Raw genomic sequence first — 24,146 nt, forward strand, 5'->3', positions numbered from 1 at the left:
TTCCCCCCTAGGAATAAATGACATATAATGCCTGTAATGTGCTTAGCGCAGTGTCTGGTGTATCTTAAGTGCTTACTAAATGTTAGCTTTTATTGTTACTTAGCAAAATTTGTGCAAAGAATGTGGCTTGTGGCAGCCTGGAAGAATGGGAGGATTTTATAAGAAGAGGGAGCTCCTTCTAGGAGGACAGAGAAAAATGGATAAAGGTACAAGGGTAAACTTGTTAAAGAATTATTAATCAGTCCATCTGTTATATGAGAAGATATTCATTAGAGAAAAGAGCAGGAAAAGCTGGTTGAAACATATCAAAGAGGACGCCGAATTACTGGGTGAGGGGTTTGTATGTAATTGCAAGCAAGGAATTTAAGCAAGGCTATGAATGCTTAAGTAAACTTTTAGAAAATTAATCTGGGCAGCTTTGTATAAACTGGGTTGAAGGTGGGGGGAAATGGTATAAAAGCAGCCATGAGGTATTACTATTGTCCAGGGAAATAGTAACAAGACCTGCTTTAGGGAAAAGTTGATAAATGGTGATCAAACTCCAAATGCCTAAGAGAACCAATTTGGCAGGAGGCAGGGCAGCTGGAAAACGAAGTATTTAGAACCATTCAGTCAGGGGACAATTGGAATTCAAAGCAGGCACTTAAAACCAATGTCCATCAATGATAAAGTGACAAACACTTTACAAGATTCTATTTTAACATAGAGTTTTTTTAGGAGCAAAGCTACAGAGTTCACCTGTATTGCCACCAAGTGGTACTGGCACTGAGGAGTCAAGAACCATGGCTTGGAGACAGAGTGGGGAAATGGGCCATAGATACACATTCTCTTATGTGGGCAGCCACATGTAACAGCATGTGGCAGGAGCTCGAGAAGCTGACGACAGTCATCAAAGAGCACGTACACATGTTTTTCAGCCCCCCTCACAGCTCCTGCCCCATTCTGACGAAGAAGGCTGCTAACATTTAGTCAGTGTTCTATTTAGAAAGACAGTGCCTTGGCTGGTATTTTCACTTGTAAGAGCTGGCTGTCCTAAATGCAGTAGGAAATTGCCCCAAAACCCACACAGCAGGCCAAGAAAGGTAGAGGTTAGGGCCGGATTATTTTCCCTGAGAAATGAATGTTAGTCAAGAAATACACTCTTTAGAAACGGAGCCAAAATAAAGAGTCCTAAGGTCCCTGTACTTACCTGGAAAGAAGATCTCTGAAGAATGGTCAACTGGGGACTTAGCCACAGGACACTGAATAAAAACTCAACTATCTAATCCAGCAAGACCTCTGAGCACTGATACCCTTTTGATAAACTTCACATACAGTGGAGTGTACCTTCAGGTAGGGATAGAGAATATGATTTCCTTGCCACAGAAAGCCAGAGGTTAACTTAAGTGGTCAAGGTCCTTTTCAGAACCACATAGTCCTTCTCCATAAAGTAGGGCTACCTGGTGAGGTATCCAGTAGGACCAGTGAAGTGGTTGACTGCAGGAGCTGTCCATGGTGCTGTAGTTACCCTTGCTTGAGCCCATTGGACAGCTTCTGTTATTAGCTGCTCTATGACAGGTGCTGTGCCAGGTACTTTACCTACATTGTGTCCTTTAATCCTCATGGCAACCCTGCAAGGTTAATATTGTAATCAGCTACCTTGTTTAAACAGATGAATAAACTGGTACTCTGAGCTTCACTTTCTGCCTCATCCAATGTAAATAGCCTGAACAACTTCTTCAGACATCATATTTGAGGACTTCCAGCTTAACAAAGAGAGGATATCTGTTTAACCAACTTTCTCTGATCTGTGTAAAGAGATCTTGTTCCTTTCAGAGATGGTGGTGGGGGAGCTCTACACCAAAAGTAACAGAGTTATGTCACAGGGAAGTCTAAATTTAATGAGAAAGATTAAGCATGTATAACCATATTTTAGCCTATTCACTAGAAAGGAGTACAGAAGCTTGAAACATGCTTTCCAAAAGAGAAAGAAAAGTCAGCCCCTCCTAATTAGGAGAAAGCAAATCTGTGTGTGTGTGTGTGTGTGTGTGTGTGTATGTGTGTGAAGATTAGCAAGACCTTGTTACTCTTTGACAATTTTTTTCCCCTGAGTATAAGGTGAAAAAATAATAGGTGCCAAGACAGACAAAGTAGAGGGCAGATAAAGCCTCATCCTTCATTAAATTGAAAGAAGTCTTTGCTAGGGCGATTGAAACCACAATAAAGGAAAATGCGCATGAGCTTTTATTGCCAAGCATTTCTGAATCTTGAACCTGAAACAGTATTGAGGTTAGGGAAGATGTTCTTCTCAAACTCTAATTTGCAAAAACTCAAGGGGAGAAGCATAGTATTTAAGCTAGGACTAGGGCTAAGAACAAAGTCAGAGATTCTAGATCTGGATTCATAGACCCAGGGGGTTGGGGTAAGAAGGAAGGGTCATGAAAGGGCTCCATGAGATCTATGTAAACCTTCAAAATGTGATAAAATGTTATTTATGGATGCATTTTTTTTTTGCAGGAAGAGATTGATAACTTCCAAGAGAGTCTCAAATGTCCAGGAATATCCATAAAGTAAAGAGCCCCTGGTTTAAATAGTCACTCCAGAAAGTTAAGCCTCAGTGAGCAAAGCTTCTAATGATACCTACATATTTATATATCTGGGTTTGAAATAAGCAGCCCATTTAAGTATGACACTATGCTAATTCAAATTAGTGCTTATACTTTTATATTTTAGTAAAGAGTTCTAGTTTATAGGAAACACATCTAATTAAGTAGAAATTCTGTGCTGTTCTTTTCAATTGGATTTATTCCTTGAGGGAGTCTATAAAGTGAAAGAAAACATCAATCATTCAGGAAATATTTGATGAGAGCTCATGATGTGGGAAGGCTATCACTCACCTGCTAAAATTCAATAAATCTTCCTACATAAGACCTTTACATTCTAGTACAAATGCTGGAGGTCACTCTGTGTCTCCATTTATCACCAAGTGGCCCATTAACATAGCTGACACAAGACAGCAGGGGAAATGCCAAGTGTGGCCCAATCTCCTTTTGCCCACTCAGCAAAGTTGCTTACCAAACTCTGATTGCCAAATATTTTACTTTTCAGCTTAATGCAGATAGAATTCAGGAGTCATTTGGATTTTTAAAGCCCACAGATTCAACTTGGGGGAAGAATGGGTGAGTGCATATAAAATTCTCCTCTTCCTGCATGTCAGTCCTCCATCATTTCCTGACTCTGTATGGTGATTTAAAGAGTGTGTGTGTGTGTGTGTGTGTGTGTGTGTATAAGGTGTGTGGCAACACCATCTACAGAGAATATTTGATTTTTCTCAAGTGTCTTTGACAGCTCAGTGAGCTGACATAACCCAGAAAACATATGCTGTTATTTTGGGCAGGGCAGAAAAACAAGTATAGTTTAGTTATCTCAGAGCTTCCCCTGAAAAGACCTTACTGAAGGCATAAGAGGATGTGATTAGTAGACTTTGATCCATGGGGTTCCAGAAGCTTTTGGGTACCTATGAAGGTGGGGATTCCACAGATGTGGGAGTTGTAAAGGACCCAAGCCCTTCAGCACTATCACTTCATCTTAGAACAGAGGCAGGTATAAGTGGGAGGCAGCTGTGACCTGGAATGAGTTCAGTTCTATGTGAAGAAGCAGACAGGAGAGCTGCACCAGGATTTACAAAGGCACGGCAGCCATGGTGATCAGCGCCTCCATTCCAAAGACAGTGGTGTTGGGCAAGGACGCTGGGCTCTTGGGATTCAGAGTCTTAGAACTGGGAGGGATCATGGAGGCCATCTAGATCAACCTCCACAAGGATCACATGCATAATCTGAACCAGAACTGGGTTTGGAACCAAGCGTCTGGACTGTCCAGTTGTTACTGTTATAACTGCCCTGAATTTTTTAGGTCTTATTCTCAACTACTCTACTTCTTACCCTTCCCTAACTCAGAGGGAAAGAGGCAGGAGCTGTTCATGACATGTGGTGGGAAGGACCTGGAAAAGGTGTTCCTTATTGACTGGCCACAGTCTACAAGACCAGCTGGTGTGGAACCAGCTCAGTTTTAGGGCTATCTTAGTAGCTTCAGAAGCTCCCAGAGCAATAAAATAGCAAACTGCTCTAGGGTTTCCTATGTGTGATGTCATTTAATCATCCCAACTGCCCCATGGGGTTGTAAGCACTGTTACTCTCCCTATATTATGGGTTGACTCCTGTGAACAGAGAGGTTAAGTCATATGCCTAACATCACACTAAGAGTGAGCAGCAGAGCTGGATTTCAAACCCAGACAATTAGGCTCCAGTGTTTTATCTACTGTTCCTTGGCTCTTAGCCACCATTTCTTGATTCTTGGAATTGTTTCTTGATTCTTGGAACAAGGCATGAGACTATCCTTTTTCTACATGGTTGTCTTTCCTCAAAACAAACTCTCATCCTTTCTTACCCAACCCCTCACCTGCTTAAAGGAAAATGGAGGGGAAAATTTTGGGCATACATCAGGGAACACATCAGACTGAGGGGTCCAAAATAAAATGTGCTTGGGTGGTCCATTTTAACATTACTTCCTGCAAGTCAGAACTAATGAGGGAACTCCTACTGACATCCCCTATTTTCTCCTCTGAATGCTACCTGGTTGTTCAGCAAGAGAGAAGGGTGGTTCATGGTGCTGAATCAACTGACACAGGTGAGCATAGCAACCTATAGAGATGAAAGAAGGAGCATCATATTTGAAGCACATTTTAGTACTAGCAAATGGTGCCATTCTATGTGCACCACAACCCCTGAGATAGGGAGCCCTTGTTGGTGTATGGGAACACTCATCTCGGTACTCAAAACTGGGGATACTGGGGCCTGCATTATTGTGAAGCTTCATGTGTTCTTAAATAAAGCTGCTACTGTCTCCTCCAAAGAACCAAGAGCACTCAGTTTATAAGTCCATGAGCTGATAATTCACTTTAGCATAAACATCACTTCTTGTTTATAGTAAATTACAAGCCCTTGGGGCGCCTGGGTGGTTCAGTGGGTTAAAGCCTCTGCCTTCAGCTCAGGTCATGATCCCAGAGTCCTGGGATCTAGCCCCACATCTGGCTCTCTGCTCAGCAGGGAGCCTGCTTCCCTTCCTCTCTCTCTCTGCCTGCCTCTCTGCGTACTTGTGATCTCTGTCTGTCAAAATAAATAAATCTTTAAAAAAAATTACAAGCTCTTGATAAGATATTTAAGTATTAATGAGAAGCTGAATATTGTTTTTCCAAATCGTTGATGTAAATTTGTGGTGTGGTGAGATGAAATTATGTTATACTCCTAAGAAGGGTGAGAAAAAAAAATCTGATGAAGAGAATTTCCCCTTTCTGATGAATCCTAACAGTGTTTTATGCATGAGCCAAATCTAAATGTATTATTACATTTAGGCATACAGTAATGAAGTTTGACCCCAGGGGTGAGATGTGCAGGGAGAAACTGGGATTGTGGTCTCTAGATGCTCTGGGGAAAAGTCAAATATTGGGAATTTGAGATTCGATCTTACTCTCAGCCTAGCACCAGCTCATACACAGCACTAGCCAAACACTGATGCCATTAGGATTTAGAATTCCATGGATACATTTGAAGTTGATGGCGGATGTGTAAGAGTCAGGTCCTACCTCACCCCTGTAGAATCACAAGGTGTCAGAGCTTAAAGCAATCTCAGAAATACTCTTCATTGTTCTGAAACTGGGGATCAGTGAGGGAGAGTTTGCCCAAGTTCATACTACAAGTTATCAGCATGGTTAGGAATCCAGGTCAGATAATACTTTGGGAACAATGCCTGTAAGCTTTGTCCAACTCCATCTTCAGCATTTCCCTAGAGGTTGAAATGGGATCAATTCTTTCACCCATTAACTCTGGGCTGTGATCATGCTCTCCCACCTAATAGCATCTTCATGGGCCCATCAATATTAATGGGAGGTAAATGTATGGAATTTGCTAGAGCTCATAAATGCAATGGGAGCTGTCCTTTATGCACAGAAAGATATGCTATTTGAATTCTTTGGAGATTTATTTAGATTTGATCCTTGTATTCTTTAATCTCAGGTTTTGGCGAAACAATGACCTTGCATCTGGGAACAATCAGTGACTGGTCTGTGGCAGAGAACACAGATCATGTTGATCATGGCCTTCAGAGACAGATTCACAGCACAGCTCAGGGAGCTGCTACCCAAGGAGACCTGCTCAAGGGCCAGGTCTCAACCTTCCCAGCCAGACCTACTCCCCACCATTCTCTTTGGAGCTCCTTACTTTTAGATCATTCTGGAGGCCTTCCTGTTGCTCCCCTTGCCTTCTCCCTGCTGTCTTGCTCCACCGGTCTTTCCTTGATCATCCTAGTCTCATTTTCTTCAATGCCTTTCTGCCTAAATGTGCATATACTCAAATCCTACCCATGTGGCCCATCCAAATTCAAGTCATTTTTCCACTTATATGTAATATATCAATACCTTTGATGAAATACAGTTTTTGCATGGGTTGTTTCTGATCCACTTTGCTAAGCCTCTTGGCATCTGCCACAGTACCTTATACAGAGGTATTCTTTGTTATATTTAAGTTGGATGAATGAGTGAATGAATGAATGCATGATTAAAGAAATGATTGAACAGAAATGCAGTCCTTCCTAGAATCTTTCACCAAACCAAGGACCACAGAAATTGAAGTTTTGGGATCCAACTAAAAAAAATTTCTTTTTTAATGCTTTTATTGTTTCATTGCAAAACATCCCAAAATCCTGTGTCTTAAAATGCCACATTATTATCTTTCTGGGTTCTGTGAACTGAGTTAGTTCATCTAGATATTTTTCACTTGAGGTCTCTCACACAGTTTGAATCATGTGGAGGCTGCAGTGGCAGTCATCGGAGAGCTCAGTGGGGCTGGCTGGTCATGATAGCACACTCATATGGCTGGAAGTCGATGCCAGCTATGGGGCTAGTCACCACATGTGCTGACTAGACTGGTTCACTTACACTTAGTTTCTCCATGTGGCCTGGGCCTCTCACAGCATCGTAACTGGGTTCTTGAAGACAGCATCCCAAGAGTAAGTATTCCAGGACTGCTGGGAGGAAGGCACAAGGTTTCCTATGACCTGGACTCAGAAGCTCCAGAATGTGTCTTCCCCTTACACTGTGTTGGTCAAGCGGGTCACTAAGGCCAGCCCAATTTTTAAGGAAAGGGAGAGGCATATATGAACAGAGAGGGAAGTCATTATCAGCTCTCTGGAGACCATCCAGCTGTCAAGCAAGTATATTATCCTAGAGAGCACCCTACCTCTGTAGGCCCCTTCCTGCACCAGATTAGCTATGCACTGCTGATCTCTGGGGATGGCTTTAATGCTAGGAAATATTTTGGGAAGGCAGCTAGCAGGGAGAAGGAGAGTGAGAAGTCAGTAGTTGGAGATGACAGTTAAGGAATTAGGTCTTAGAGAAATAATACAGGGTATAAAATGATATTACAGAGAGGGTGTGGGAAGGTGAGTAAAAAAAAAAAAAACTGCCTCCTTGCTTTATTGGCTCAGTGTATGTTGGGGGTGGGCTGGAGAAAAAAGCAAGTACAGTTGATAAAAGGATTGCAGACTGTATTTATTATTTTAATCACATATGATTATAATGAAGATTATTTTTAAAGATGAAAAAAGCACCCATGATCCCACCAACTGGTTACAATTATGTTCATTTATCTTTTCAGTCTTAATTCATCCTAGGTATATTTTACATCTCTACCATCATCCTGCTTTAGGCACAGGTTCTCTACTGTTCACCAGACTCATTTTTTAAAAAAAGATTTTATTTATTTATTTGACAGAGAGAGGGGGGAAAGCAGGCTCTCTGCGCTCAACAGAGAGCCCAATGTGGGGCTCGATTCCAGGACCCTGAGATCATGACCTGAGCTGAAGGCAGAGGCTTAACCCTCTGAGCCACCCAGATGCCCTCAGATTTATTTTATAAACCCTTCTCCATGTTAGCTGTTGTCTTTACCTGCATCATTTTAGAGACTGCATCCCATTCTGGCTGGTGGACATTTGTTATGGGCCAATGAACTGAGCGTGTTATTCTCAAGGGAGACTGAGGTCTCCTGGGATCCTGTCACCCATTGGTGAATGGGAAAGGCTCTGGGGAAGGTGAACCTGGTTCCTCCATGCTTTGGGGGGACTGTCCCTGTCCTGGTTGTCCTACTGGGGATGAAGCCTTTCAGATGCTTCATAAATGTTTATAGCTGCTGTAAGAAATACTCTTCCTTTAAGCGGGGAGGCAAGCCAGGTTTTTTCTTCCCTCTCTCTTCAACCTTCCAAGGAGCTGTTGGTTTCTTAAAACAGTTAAACTAGGGCACAAAGGTTTAGGTTTCTCATCTCTTATGAGTTTACATTTCTTCCGGAAAGGAGATTTAATTTTACTGCTGTAGCAATTTTTTTTACCACAAGAATCTGCTTACTTCTTTTCCTGATACTGAGATGCCAAACTTGGCACATTCTGGGCAGGTGGAGGGCATCCCCCTGCAGCTGCAATGCCCTCTACTTTCTGCCTGGTTAAACCCCACTTCACATCGTTCTGTGTCCTCCTTGAAGCCTCCCTTGACCTTTTGTATCCACACTTGGATTTCTGACATCTGAAAACATTTACCATTTGCTCATAGTGACTTTCTCCTAGAGGGCAGAATGATGTCATAAACGGACCCTGAACTGGAGATCAAGATACTTCAACTCACATCCCATTGCTAACCATCTGTGTGACCTTGGCTAAGTCTTTGCTCTCCTTGGGCTTTAGCTTCTCCAATTTTAAAATGATGGACTGATCTCCATTGTTGCTTCCAGCTCTAATTTTATGATTGGAGTCCTTTAATCTCTGGGGCCCCTCTTGTACACTCCAGACACTGCAGAAAGTTGGTCATGCTCATGCTCCCCAAAGACTCTGAGGCTTCCTGCTCATAAGACCTCATCTGGGCAATGCCGAAATGCGTATTTTTATTGAAAACATGGACTGGCGTGTTTTTCAGTAATAGTCTGCCTCCTGCCCTCTGTTTATCTGCTTCTATCCATCCAGTAAGTAGACTCCAGACCCTGTTCTCTTTTTTCAGTTAAAGCCCTGAGTCTCTTGATTATGATAAAGTACAACAAATGGAAGCATGCTTTCTGAAGGCCATACTTCAAACACTCTATTAATGTAACATGTCACATATGAATCCCAATAGTATGCCCCACAAACCAATTTGATTCTCCTTTGATGAGGCAGAGATGCAAGGCAATAGCTACTGCCTTGCATAGCTACTCCTCTCAGAAGGAGAAGTGATTAGCTGGAGGGCAGCTGAGCCCCTGCTATCTCTGTCACCAGAGCATGAAGGCCCATTGCAAGGACAAGCAGTCTGTCCTGGAAGTCCATGTTTGCTTGACTCAAAATTGCTAAAGATTTAGTTATGCTTTTAAAAAAAGATTATAGGAACCATGTTGAGGTTCAAAGGACATAGACACAGTTTGGCTTAAAATTGGAGAAAGCCAGAGCTTTCTAAGGTGGTTTTTTATGTCTTAAAATGTGATGTCCTCCATTCTGGCTAGCCAGTGGTCACCAAGTGATAGGACCTCCTCAGTATCCAGCCAGAAGCACAACCCACCCTTAAGACTTCTTTCTACCACATTCCCTCATCCTTCCACCCAAGGCAGACACCTTACATTTCTCTGCCTCCGGGCTTTTCCTCACTCTCTTTCCTCTGCTTGGAATGCACTGACTCATATCACTCCTATTAACATTTTATTCATTTGGGGGGCGAAAAGGAGCTCAAATGATGCTTCTACTATGGGCTTTGGGATCTGAATTGCTTGAGTTAAAATGCCAGCTCTTCTACTTCTAGGTCAAATTACTTAGCTTCTCTTAGCCTCAATTTTCTCATTTGTAAAATGGGGCTAATAAAAATATGTCTCGCAGGGCTGTTTAAAGATAATAGGAGATAGCAGAAGGCTTGCAGCACTGAACACAGAGCTTCACAGAGAGTTGGGGCTTAATGAGTGGCATTAACCATTAGTTCCCATATGTGGACCTTTCCTTGGGGCAGTAACACAGTGCACTATGAATATAGACATAGAACTTTATCCCCCTGTTGGGGCACCTGGGTGGCTCAGTGGGTTAAGCCTCTGCCTTCAGCTCAGGTCATGATCCCAGGGTCCTGGGATGGAGCCCTACATCGGGCTCTCTGCTCATAGGGGAGCCTGCTTTCTCCTCTCTCTCTGCCTGCCTCTCTGCCTACTTGTGATTTCTCTCTCTGTGTTCCAAATAAATAAAAAAATCTTAAAAAAAAAAAAAAAGAACTTTATTCCCCTGCTAAATAGAAAACTTCACGAAGGTAGAAATTATTTGGCACTCATGTTTATCACCACTTTTCTTGCCAAGAAGAGAGCTTTGAACAGAGTAGATTCTTAATATATTTTGTTCAGATGCATTAACTATCTCATTTTACATACATTTTCCTCTTGGTCATACCCAATGAAGACAAGAGAAAGTCAACATTGAGAAAACAGGGGAGGAAATGATTTCTTCTACATTTTTAAGTCACATTATATAGAGTTCAGCTTTGGGGTCTTGCCATTAAAATTGTAAATTCCCGGGAGTGGGAAGGGGGTTGAGACTGTGACCTTTCCTGTGTGCTTTTGTTATTCAGTGCTCTGCAGGGCACTTGCTGAATATTTAAGCATGTTGCTATTCATGATAAAAGCTTGGAGAGTGACAGATCAGGGAGAAGAAAGATAACTTGGTAATGGTTTTCATCTGAGACAAATACAGGAGAAAGACTGCTCAAGGGTTAAAATTGCCCTGCTTCAGCCCCACTCTGGAATCCTGTTCTCTCACTCATGCGGCTCTGGGATTTCTGGGTCTCATGTTTTGTCCTGAGCCCCTGGACCTCCCTCCTGCAAGGGGAAGCCTGGTGGTTGGGCAGCACCTCTCCTGGTGCATCACAGTAATCCTTTGGGCAAGAATTATCTGTATTCTCCTTAGGAACGTTCCAGACTGCAAAGAAGCTATTATCCAAACTGACCTTGGGTTCCATGTTGGTGACCCTGGCAAGTGAAATTAATCTCTGGGCTAAAGAGAAGCAGTGTCTCACCGTGGTTAAGAGAATAGACTCTGGAGCCAGGGTCCCTGGGCTTGCATCCCAGCTCCTCCCTTTCCTTGCTGGTGACTTTGGGAAAATTATTCAGTTTCATTGAATCTTAGTTTCCCCGTCTGTCATATGGGGATGTGATAATAAGCTTGTCTATCTCATGAGGCTGTTAGGACGATCAGAGGTGTTAATGTGCATAGATTACCCAGAACCACGCCTAGAACATAGTAAGTGTTCTGTTAAGTGTTGGCCATGGTTATTTTTGAAAAATAAGGGCTGTTCTCTTGAAGTATATGAAAAGCTGTGAATCACGTGCTTCTTTGGTGCCTGAGCTTGGCTGACCTTCATCCCTCTGCACCAAGGTGAACTTGGAGGTGGAAAGGGGAAACTTCTGTAGCTCTACAGGCAGGAGACAAAGTGAGCGGTGGCAGTGAGTTTGGAACAGACAGGACAGATCTGGAGATCTATATGAGGAGCCATGGCAGTTACATGGTAGTTACAGGTACAGGTACATGTAGTTACAAGAGCTGAGGGAAAGGGAGGATCCAGGGGTGTCTCTCAGATGACTGAGACACAGTGGGCAGTGATGCCGTTAGGGAAATAGGAGACACACTGGGAAAAGAGGCTCTTACAGGGAGGTCAGATTTGAGAATCCAGCAGAATTTAGGGATTACGGTTGAAAATGCCCCAAAGTGCTGCACATGATGACTCTGGCACTTGGAAGAGAGGTCCAAATAGAGCTATAGATTTGGCAGTCACAAATGCTTGCTGTGAAGGCCATGAGAACCAGTAAGATTCTTCAGACAACTTTCAGCTGCGTGCCTGTTGTCTAGATGAGGGCAAATAGTTTCAGGCTTTGCAAGCCCCATGAACTCTGCTGCCAAGTATTTGACTCTGGCATCTTGGCTCAAAAGCTGCCATAGATAATACATACATAAATGGTATAATTGTGTTCCAGTAAAACTTTATACCAGGTTTATGGGCCTGTTTATGGGCCATAGTTTGCCCACCCCTGCTCCGGACTAGAATCTTATATATGGTAAGTATATACTGAGTCCTGGACCGATCTGTCTATTGGCAAGTGCTGTTGAGCTACAGCCATTGAGCTACAAGGTATACAATTAGAAGCCTTTTCTGAACTAAGTCCTAGGCCCTCAGCCAAGTATGACAGACCAGGCTGGTGAATTTGAAGGTGATAAGAGACCCATTTGATGTCAGACCCCTTGAGGGCCAGGGCCCGTGGGTAGAGCAAGAGGCCTCGGCTTCCTGAAGAGAGCACACTTAGAGGCCGCAGCATCCTGGATGGCTCCCTTGTCAGGTCTGGGAAATTGACTGCAAAAGTGTTAAATAATTAAGAAACTGCCTACAGGTATTTGTAGCTTCCAGGGCGAAGAATTGGCAATAGGAGGCAGTAGGAGAAAATCAAACAGTAGATGAGCAGCTGAGGCTGTGAGGCAGAGCAGACATTTTGCACGCAGGGAGCTAGTCACAGAAAACTTGAAAAGGGGTCAGGGAGAGGAAGAGGTCCCAGCCCTTCCCTTCAAATGGCAGGGAGATATAGCAGATGATGAGTGGTAGTTAAAACCCTTAACACCAGGGCTGAGGGATTTGGCTACTAAATTACTACTGAGCCATCCGGAGGTGTTCCCTCTCTTTTGTGTCTTGTACTTTGGTGGGGGGGGGTCAAACCTCCAGAGTCCATCCCTTGCTGTTGGAGACTGAAGCTGCACAGCCCAGTTCCCTGGCCAGCTTCCAGGAGACAATTTTGGGGTCTTGGATGCCAAGGAAGGGGAAAAAGTCTAGAGAAGAGGGCTGATATTTGACCTCAGGTTTTAAAAATGGCTCCTCTCACACAAAGAGAATGTGTGAGAGCGTGAGGAAGCCCACAGGACCTGGGTATCTGTGCGACTCTCAGACACAGGTTGTTCTCCATGCCGTAGTGCTGGCAGCAGCTGTGTGCCAGGATTGGTGTATATATGCATATGGGTATGCACATATGTACATATATACATACATATAGATGTGTGTGTGTGTGTGTGTGTATACATACACTTGTGTGTGTGGTGTGTGTGGGTGTATTTAGAGAAGGGGGAGGAAGATGGACCTGTATTTAAAAAATTTTTTTCTTTGAAGTTTTATTTAGTAATTTGACAGAGAGAGGGAGAGAGAGCACAAGCTGGCAGAGTAACAGGCAGAGGGAGAGGGAGAAACAGGCTCCCCACTGAGCAAGGAGCCCAACATGGGGCTCGAACCCAGGACCTTGGGATCATGACCTGAGCTGAAGGCCGTTGCTTAACCGACTAGGCTACCCAGGCACCCCAAGACACCAGTATTTTTTAAATGCTTGAATTGGTTGCTAACACAAGGGGCCTGCACTGTCCCACTGTGTCCCCTCTCTGATTTTGGGCAGCGAGAGTTCAGATACAGATGAGGGAAGGCAAGAGAGCAAGCAATTCTGCATTTACTTCCTGGATTTGGATAAAGGATCAAAAGAAATACCAGATTTAAAAACTCAAGATATTTTTAAAAAAATCTAAAGATTTAAAGCCCTGTATTTCTGGGCCTTCTCTCCACAATGGCCATGCCCACTAGAGCTGCGCAGGGGGAGCTGACACCACTTCAGCCTCAGCCCACACTCTCCAGTCTGCATGGGCCTGCCTGGCCTCCTTCTCTGGTTTGTGGTACCTGCTTGCCCTCAAGGCTTTGTATGAGTTCCTTGGCTTCCGTGCTCACGCTCACTTTCCCCACTTTGCCACCGAACTTATTGCTAGAACTCAGTTTAAGCAGACCACATTGTGATTTTAGGACTCCCCAGTCCCTAAGGCAAAGCCAGAGCCCCTTGCCTGGTATACAGGGTTCTTCTCTCCTTCACCCACCACTGCCTCCTCCTTCTCTTTCAGTTCTTGGTCCTTCCCACCACATTCTCTAAGACCCAATGACACTGAACCTTTTGACTCTTCTGGGAAGTGCCCTGCTCGCTCATCAGGCCATTGCAGAGGCTTTCCCACCAGCTTAAACTCCTAGTGGATTTCTACTTATATTTCATGACACAGCTTATTTGCTACCTTCTGTGCATGTCCCATAGTACTTTACTAATACTTCTTTAGGGTGCTCCTTATAACTGTATTGTAATTGTCTGAGAATGGGTTTGGGGTTGTATCTAGATTTGAGTCTTAGCTCTTTAGCTTTCTAGCTATTGACAAGTCACATTAACCTGTTTGGGCCTCAGTCTTCTGATCTGCAAAATGTGTCTGTTCAGACCCATTATAGGGTTGTTGGTAGGTATGCGTGTCAAAGGGCTTCCTCAGCACAGTGCCTTGTACACAGTAAGTACTCAATAAATTTTAGCTTTCCTTCTTTTTCTTCTCTACTTGATCTTGAGCTTTTCTAGAGACCGCGGTCATGACTTGAATATCTTGGCAACCCAAGTTCTTCGTGTGCAGTGTATGGCTCATTCCAATTTTGTTATCTTGCTATGGATGAAAACATAACCCAGTGGATAGTAGGAAATCAGTGCCTGTTTGGTTGAATGATGTGGTTTGAACGATTGATCCTAAGTTTCAATTCCCCTATAGTAGATATCCATACCCTTGTCATGGGCTTATGATATACAGAGTGAAATTCCCCATTTCTTGACATTGAAATTATCCACATAAATTTTTGACCGCTCGGATATTAGAAAATATGATTCAGGGGGTTTGAAATGTCTTGTGTGATTTGGTTTACACTCCGGTGCTTCTTCTGTTGCCATAAAGAAGACATGCACTGGAGGCTGGTCCCAGAAGAATGAGAAGTTGCTGAATCTAGCACATGGCTTGGAGTCAAGCCTAGTTGAACCCAGTAAAAATCAAGCAAACTCTGGCTGATCTCCAGCCAACTAAGTCATGTGGTGGTCACTTACATAGGAAATGCTGAGTTATACATACTAGAAGTATGTATAACTGAAGAGAAGAACTGATTGCTACCATCTACCTTTTGTAGACTAGCTTTGAAGACTAATCATAGAATCATGAAACAATAGCAAATAATACATGATGGGGAAAATTGGAAGGGTGGTATTGTTGAAATATGGGAGTGGGGTTGATGAAAAAAATGTATTGAAATTCAAGTCACCTTAAGGGTGATGGCTGAGCTCCCCTGTTTGAATTCTGTTTCCAGATCTGAAAGATCTGAAGTCTTCCAATAGCCAGAGTGAGGACTGGTCTTCTTCTGACTGCTTGTTCCATACATGGACTCTTAGAATCTCTCCACTGGGAGAGACGTCCAGAGTTCATCTAGCCCAGTCTCTTGTCCCCTGCACAAATGTATTCTGCAGCATCCCTGACAGAAGCTGATCCAAATTTAATAACTCACACCTGCTGTTTAATCATGGGTAAGTGCATAGACTGGGGAAACTTTGGAGTCAGACAGACTTGGTTCAGAATCTTGGCACTGTGGCCTTAAGAACTTGCTCATCCCCTGGGTCTCTGACCTCCACTAGAAAATACAGGTAATGAGAATGCCTTCCTCACAGAGACACTGGAATTAACTGGATCCAGAATTAACTGGATGACAAAATGGCATGGCCTGCGCCACGCCTGTCACCAAATGTGGTATCTCCCTTCCAGCTTTGGCACAGTGCAGAGCACATTACCCTTCTGCCATATGAAAGCTCTTCTGACATCTCTATAAAGAGGGAGAAGAAAACCATGCTGAACTCCAGTGGGCCCCTCCCTCCAGTCCAGATGCTGAATCTGCTGTCTGAATCAGCTGTCTCCATCCCAACTTGCTTGATGGGACATTTCAATTTAAAATTGTCAGTTGTCAGCTCGTTTAGATGTCCCAGGACCAAGAAAACATCGCAGGCAGTTATTGACCATTTTATTGATTTAATCAAGTAGTTTTGCACAAATCATGGTTCATAAAATTCTGGGTTCCCTGAAGTCCTCTGCAAGTTGAGTTTCAGTGGAATATAAAATGGAAACTGCCCATCAGCCCTATGCAGTAGGGTCTAGAAGAGCAGAGATGGAGTAGCGTGAGCTGAGATGTTGCAGAAAGTGGGGTGGGTGTGTTCACAGAACAGAGAGAAGTTTCTAAGTGAGCTGGTCAGTGAACCAGTAGGGAGTAGAATGGGTAAAAGAGGTTGGGGGCAAGTCAGGAACACCTTGAATAACATGAGGAGTTTGAACTTCATAGGCACTAGGGAGCCATTGAAAGTTTTTGAGCACAAAAAGGGCTTGGTCAGAGCTTTGCTTCACGTAGATAACCCTGGCCAGAAGATGGGAATGGCTTGCAACTAGAGGTGGGAGAATACTTAGGAGTCCGTTGCAGTTTTCTGGACAGGAAATGATAAAGGTTATGCTTGGGTCCTGGAAAAATATGAAACATATTGCAGTACAAAATCCATAGGACTCATTGACTGACCAGGAAAGGCAAAGAGAGAGGGAAGGATGACTCAGGTTTTAAGCTTGGGTAAAGTGTGTAAGTTACCTAATTTAACATACAGGATGTGAAGCATATCTATCGTCACCAGGCTTTTCTCATTTATTCATAATGCATGTGTATCTGCATAAATAGTTTTGTGTACATCTTGAGCAGTATAAAATAAATCAGTAGCCTAATATCTTACACACACACACACTCACTCACTCTATTGAATATCCATCTTCATTCTCTTTAATTGTATGTAATTAGAATGTTGTGCCAAGGGGTATGAGACTTTCTGATTTCATCTGAGAAATAAGTTTTCATACTGACAGTGTAGGGGTCATAGTCTAGGATCCTGAAAGTATCTAAGCTAGTCCTACTGATCATAGTAGCTGTAATTGACTAAGTATTTATGTGCCCATGTTTTTCACACATCATATCACTTGTCCTCATGACAGTCTGTGAGATGGACACTATATTTTTTTAAAGATTTATTTATTTTGGAAAGAGGGAGAGAGAGAGAGAGCACATGCATACGCATATGAACGGGAAAGGCAGAGGGAGAGAGAATCCCAAGTCTGATGCAGGACTTTATCTCACAACCCTGAGATCATGACCTGAGTGGAAACCGAGAGTCAGGTGCTCCACTAACTAAACCACCCAGGTTCCCTGAGATGGACACTAGTAAGGTCTTCCCAAGCCAGTCCCCCTGACTCTATCTTCTCTTGGTTCCCATGGTAAAGACTGGCCTCCCTTGCAGCCGAGGTGGCCACATAACCCACATCTACACAACAGGAACTTAGATAGCATCTGCTTGGAGAGTTCTAGGTCGGACATTAGCTTGCTGGTAGAAGATAGCAGCTGAAAGGAAATAGAGCTGGCACTTCCTCTTTTCCTTCCTTCCTGGCTTGACCATGCTGGATGTGATGCTTAAAGCTGGGACAGCTCCTTGTAACCACAGATGACACACATGAAGATGAAAAGCCAGTGGCTCAGGATATCAGAGCAGGAGCCAGAAGGAGTGTGTGACCTCAGTGATATCACTGAGCCACTGAATTAGCCTTGGAACCACTATATCCAGCTTTCTTGATAAGTGAGACAATAAATATCTGCCATGTTTAACGACCACTGGTTGATTTTTCTGTCACTTGCAGCAAATGTGTCCACATGTTCAGTTTTTCACTTGGGGCCAAGCCAGGCAATAGTAGAGCTGAGATTCAAATTCGGATCTTTCTGACTCCAAAGTGATACTGTTGGCTTCTACTCTTTTCTCCCTTCAAATACCCAAACAGAACATGAAAGGCTTATTTCGTTGTATGTGATGGATGCATCTGCTATCCTTCCCATGGTCTCCCTCTCTTGCTTTTTCCTTCAAGGTTTTGCATTTGGGTCTCTCATAGGTGTCAATCACCAAAGCAAGCATTAGGAAAAAATTGATTATGAGTCAGTCCCTGACTGCAAGTTGTTCATGATCTAGAGGAGGTGTTGGCAAACTACGGCCAATGGGCCAAATTTGGCCCACTGCCTTTTTTTGTGCAACCTGCAAGCTAAGATTTTTTTTTTTTTAACATTTTCAAATGGTTGGGAGAAAAATAAAAAGAAAAATAGTATTTTGTGAGCTGTTGAAATTCAAATTCAAGTTTTAGTGTTCATCCATACAATTATATTGGAACACAGCCATGTCCATTTGCTGATGTATTGTCTGTGACAGTCTTGTACTACAACTGCAAAGTTAAATCATGGCAACAGATACCATTTGGCCCATGAAACCTGAGATATTTGCTACCTGGCCCTTTACAGAAAAAGTTTGCCAACTCCTGATCTAGAAGAGTGGAGTTTGGAGAAGGGTTAGGGAAATGAACAATTCACTCTAGGTAAGAGAAAGAGAAAGGATATCTACTTGAGATATTTAGAAATATTTCCCAAAGTAACAGGAGTACCAAAGTGCTGAGACTTATCACTGGGCTTTTCCCCTTTAAAGACAGATTCTATAAAAGAGGTTGGGGGTGGGAGAGGATTGGGATGTTTGTCAGCTTTAGTTACGTTTGTCTAATGAAGGTCTTGTGTTACTTGTTGTTCCTTAGTCCCAGAACTGCATGCTTCAGTAGCTTTGAACTCCACCCAACTGGAGAAAACAGACCATGAATTCTTTTAATGCACACTATAAAATTGCCTTGGAAAAATTTGATTGACCTTTTAATTAAGAGCCTCAGAGCCTCCCACATATTGGCTTTCACCTGAAACTCTCATGTGCTGGATATTTCTGTGAGCACGTGAGCCATTCCTCTCAATCCTGGTTCCTGTAAAGCGAGTCCTGCTGTCCTGGGGGACACCACATACTTTGTACATGTCCCTGAGTTGGTAGAAAAAGACCTTTTCATGAACCCAACCCTAAAAATCAACAAGAGTGTCTCATTTCCTTTCTTTTTTTTCCCCCCAAAAGAAAGTGCCAAGAAGGCTCTTGAAGTAATAATGGTGCTTGTTGTTCGCACAGTACTGTATAACTTAGGAAGCACTTTTCTGTCCATTTTTTATTCTGACCCTTAACTATGATACAGAGAATGTGATTGTAATGCAAAATGGTGAAACTACATAGAAATACAATTCTGATACACCAACAAAAAAAGACCTTTTGAGAGTGATGAACTCACGTCCCTTTTTTGGTCTTTTATTTTACAGAGGAGGAAACTGAGGCTTAGCAGGGAAGGCAACTAATCAATGGCAGATGCAAGCATGTGCTTTCTAGTTATGGTGATAATGAAGGCAAGGCTACTTGGCATCTTTGTCAATCAAACGTGTATGGTTTATAGGTGGGGTGAGACTCTATAATTTGTAATCTAGACTGAAATACTCTGGCTCAACAACCATAAAGCAAAACTGTGGAGAGACATACATCACCTTTTATATTGATTAAGCAGGTGCAGTAGGCACATAGACCTTTGGATTCATTCTGATAATGAGGTATATCTCTAAAATTTACTTCTACCTCCAGTCCTGTGGATCTTGTATTTTTTGCAGTTGACAAGGGCCAGGCCTCTGGAACAGCTTCTTAGTAGAGATCCAATCTTGGTTTCTCCCACTGATCACTGCTTTTTGTTTTTTCTGATCACTGGTTTTATGCCACATCCAGAGCCTGGACAATAGCAAAATCAGGAATTGGACCTAAGAGAATATTGGTGTAGCATGTGCTCCTACATTGACAAAACCATTCTTTCTTTACAGAGTGTTAGGATTCCTGTCTTTAGGTCCTGGGGAATGTTTTCAAACAGATGTGGTGATTGGTTCTAGACTACCTAATTTAGGATATCTAGATAGAAGAGAGAAGAGAATGAACTTTTTTCATGACATTGTGTGTGTTTTATTGTGTTTTAGAAAAGAGTAACAGTTAATCAATAGTTATTGATTATAACAGTATCCTCATCTCTGAGCTATGTGGGAAAATGAAGAAACATGACAGGGGAAGAAGGGAAAATATAATTTTTCTATTTATGGTAGGAAACTAACTAAGGAAATGCAGTGTTAAGGTCATTAAAACAATACTGTTTATGAAAGCAAGTATTAGAATAAACATATAAATCTTCTGATATCAGAATAACTCCACATAAAAAGAACTATAGATTACATTTTAAAAGACTAAAAATAGCACTATTCAACAGCAACATGATACAAACCATATGGTAGAACGAAGATGAAACATATTTGACTTGTTAACAAAAGTAAATCTTTATTAAGATAAAATAATTTCAGAATGAGCCAAAGCAAACATAACTCTATGTCATACACAAGAGACACATGTACAACATAAAGATTCAGAGATTTTGAGCATTAAAGGATAGACAGATATACACAGGGAAAAACACAAAGCAAGCAGGGGTTGTTATCCTAATATCAGATAAGGTGGGTTATAGGACAAAGATCATTAAGTGAGGGGGAAAGAGTACATTGTAATGTAAGGGGTATAATTCAGTAAGGATAACTTTTTTTTTTTTTAGCTTAATTGAGATACACTGACATAATATTGTATAAAGTTACACAATGTGATGATTTGATATACATACATATTGTGAAATGATTATAATAAGATTAGTTAGCACATCCATGCCTTTACATACTTACCTTTCTGTGTGTGTGAAACATTTAGGATGTATTGTCAGCAAATTTCAAGTTTACAATACAGTATTGTCAACTGTAGTCACTATGTTTTACATTAGACACCCAGAACTTACTCATCTTAGAACTGAAAGTTTGTACCCTTTGACCAATGTCTCCCCATTTCCCTTACCCCTCAACTCCTAGTAACCACCAATACTTTCTGTTTCTATGACTTTTACTTTTTAAAAAAATTTATAAATATTTGCACACCAAATAATAGGGCATCCACATTTATAAAGCAGAAAGTACAAGAAACTCGAGAAATAGGTAGATGTACACTAGTAGAAGGGGAATTTAATTCACTTCTCTAGGTTTATAATACACCAACAGGACAAAAATAGGTAAGAGTATAGAAACCTTAACTAATTGATGAGATAGACCTGATTAAGCCAGGTAACCAAAGAATAACGAATAAGCTTTTTTCCTCCAAAAACCATGAGAATCTTTATAGAAACTGATCATACATTAGCCAATACATAAATATTCAATAAATTCTAAAAATTAGATGTATGGATAACATTTTATAACTATAATTCATTAAACTGAACACTGATAACAAAAAAGAAAACAAAAACTCCTTCCATCTGGAAATTTTAAAGGCTCTCTTAAATAACTCTTAAAGAGGAAATAAAAACTGGAATGGAAGATAGTCTTAGGAAACAGTAATGAAAGCACTTTTTAATCAGAGTTTGTGGGATGCAGTTTGTTATGGGTTGAATTGTGTTCCACAAATATTCATATGTTGAAGTCCTAATTCCCAAGTACCTCAGAGTGTGACCTTATTTGGAGATGGGGTCTCTATAGAGGTAATCATGTTGAAATTAAGTCATTAGAGTGGGCCAATATGATGTCCTCATAAGAAGGAGAAATTTGGACACAGAGACACACACAGGGAGAATACTGTCAAGATGAAGGCATAGAGTGGGGTGATACTTCTCTAAGGCAAGGAACACAAAAGATTGCCAGCAAGCCACCAGAAGCTCGGCGAGAAGCATAGAACATGCTCTTCCTCATAGTCCTCAGAAGCAACCAATCCTACTGACACCTTGATCTTGGACTTCTAGCCTGCAGAACTGTGAGACAATTATTTCTGTCATTTAAGTTCCCCAGCTAATGGTATTTTGTTAACAGCAGCCCTAGGAAACTAACACACAGCAGAGCGATGTACAGAGGGAAAAAAAATCATAGCCTTAAATAACAAAAGAAAGAATAAAAATCAAGTGAATTAAACATTATTCTAAAAAAGCTAGGAAAAAATACCAAAATTAACTAAAGGATACCAGAAAGAAGTCATTAATAATGATAAAAGTAGAACTTGATGAATCAGAAAACAGATAAACAGTACTAATAAATAAATCTTAAAAGTAGTTCTTTGAGGGGTGCTTGGCTGGCTCAGTGGGTTAAAGCCTCTGCCTTCGGCTCAGGTCATGATCCCAGGGTCCTGGGATTGAGCCCCTCATCGGGCTTTCTGCTCAGCTCTCTCTCCTCCTCTCTCTCTCTGTCTGCCTCTCTGCCTACTTGTAATCTCTGTCAAATAAATAAATAAATAAAATCTTAAAATTAAAAAAAAGTAGTTCTTTGAACCAATAAAATAGATAAGATCATTAGATAACTGAGAAAGAAGGATCAGTATACAAATATCCTAAATGAGAACCTAAAAGGGATAGGAAAACTTAAAATAAAATATAAATTTTTCCTAGTTTAACATATACATTTAATATGATCATAATAAGACATACAGGGCTTTATTTTTAATCAGATGAGCTTATTTAAAAGTTCACTTGAAAAAATAAGTTAGAAAATGAAAAAAAAATACTTTTTGAGAAATGACTAGCCTTACCAGATACAAAAACATATTATAAACCTTCAAAAATTAAAGCAAGGTAGTTGTAGCAAATGAAGCATGCCCATGAAACAAACAGAAAATCCAGAAAGATATATAAATACTATGGCAATTTACATTATGATAAAGAAGATATTCTAAACTATAGGGGAAAGAATGAACAATTCAGTAAATGGTGTTGAGATAATTGAATAGCCATTTGGAAAAATTTCAAAGGTATAAAAGGTTTGAATGCTAAATGTTAAACCATAAAAGTACACAAAAAACCATGAAGAATACCTTTATAGCATTGGAGAGGGAGAGGCCCTTCTAACTGATTCAAAATCTAGAAGCATAAAGATTGATAAATTAAATTTCATTAAAAACTCATAAAAACTCTGCATGGACAAAGAATAAGGAAACAGCAAACTCGGAAAAAGTATTTGCAACTCTTAATAAAGATATAGTGGTGATTTCAGTTATTTTTAAAAGCCTTATTCCTCTTAAAACTTAGTAATAAAGAGACAAAATGTGAGCAAAGGATCTAAATAGACATTTCTCTAAAGAAGACATACAAATGACTAAAAAGCACATGAAAAAATGCTCAATATTATTAACCACCAGGGAAATGCAAATGAAGACCACATTGAGATACCACCTCATACCAATTAAGATGACTGTAGTAAAAAAGATGATAAGTGTTGGTGAGGATATGGAGAAATTGCAACCCTTATGCAATGTGAATGGGAATGTAAAATGGTTTGGCCACTTCGGAAAACTGTCTGATAGTTCCTATGAAGATGAAACACAGAGTTACTCTATGACCCAAAAGTTCCATTCCTCGGTATATATTTGAGAGATCTGAAAACATACATTGACACCAGAATTGACAACACCCCAAACATCCATCAGCTGATGAATAGATAAATAAAATGTGGTATATCCATACAATGCAATATTATTCAACAATCAAAGGAAATAAAGTATTAACACATGCTACAACATGGATGAACCTAGAAGACATTATGCTAAGTTCAAGCAGCCCGTCACTAAGGCCACATGTAGTATGATTCATTATATGGTTCATTTATATCCTGAATAGGCAAATACAGAAAGCAAGGAGTAGATGAGTGGCTGCCTGGGACCAAAATGGAAATTGGGGGAAATTGGGGGATGGTGGATTGATAGAGGCTGATGGCCAAAAAGTATGAACTTTATTTTGGGGGTGTTGAAAATGTTCTAAAATTGATTGTGGTTATGGTTGCATAAGTCTGAATATACTAAAAAAGTGGAATTATATGTTTTAAGTGTGTGGATTATATGGTAGTGAATTACATCTCAATAAAACACAACTATAATACAGAAATTAAAGTTGTTATGTTACCAAAAAAAGCCTTATTCATGGTGCCATCCCAAATCATTTTGGTGCCACTAACCCACCCCACATGTATCACTGGTGATATACTGATATACACCCTACTGTTTGGAAAATATTGAATACCTAAGAAAACATCATGGGGTATACTTAAAACAACTGTTTAACCTGAATCTAATTATGAGGAGACCATCAGACAAATCCAGAATGTGGACTTTCTATTGGACAGCACACCTAGGTTCTGCAGAAAGAGCAATGTCATCAATGGTTTAAAAAAAAAAAAGGCTATTGTTTTAAATAAAAG

General features: G+C 41.2%; 1 long non-coding RNA gene across 1 annotated transcript in view; it reads left to right on the top strand.

Annotated features, from left to right (window-relative positions):
- Positions 1 to 24,146, top strand: part of LOC309853913 — a 254,206-nt gene that overhangs the window by 149,591 nt on the left and 80,469 nt on the right. The window contains exon 4 of the long non-coding RNA XR_014306025.1: positions 3,088 to 3,158. This is a non-coding gene — a long non-coding RNA (uncharacterized lncRNA). The remainder of the gene's footprint in view (positions 1 to 3,087; positions 3,159 to 24,146) is intronic.

Source organism: Mustela nivalis, assembly GCF_964662115.1.
Source record: "Mustela nivalis genome assembly, chromosome: 18".
Classification (NCBI taxonomy): domain Eukaryota; kingdom Metazoa; phylum Chordata; class Mammalia; order Carnivora; family Mustelidae; genus Mustela; species Mustela nivalis.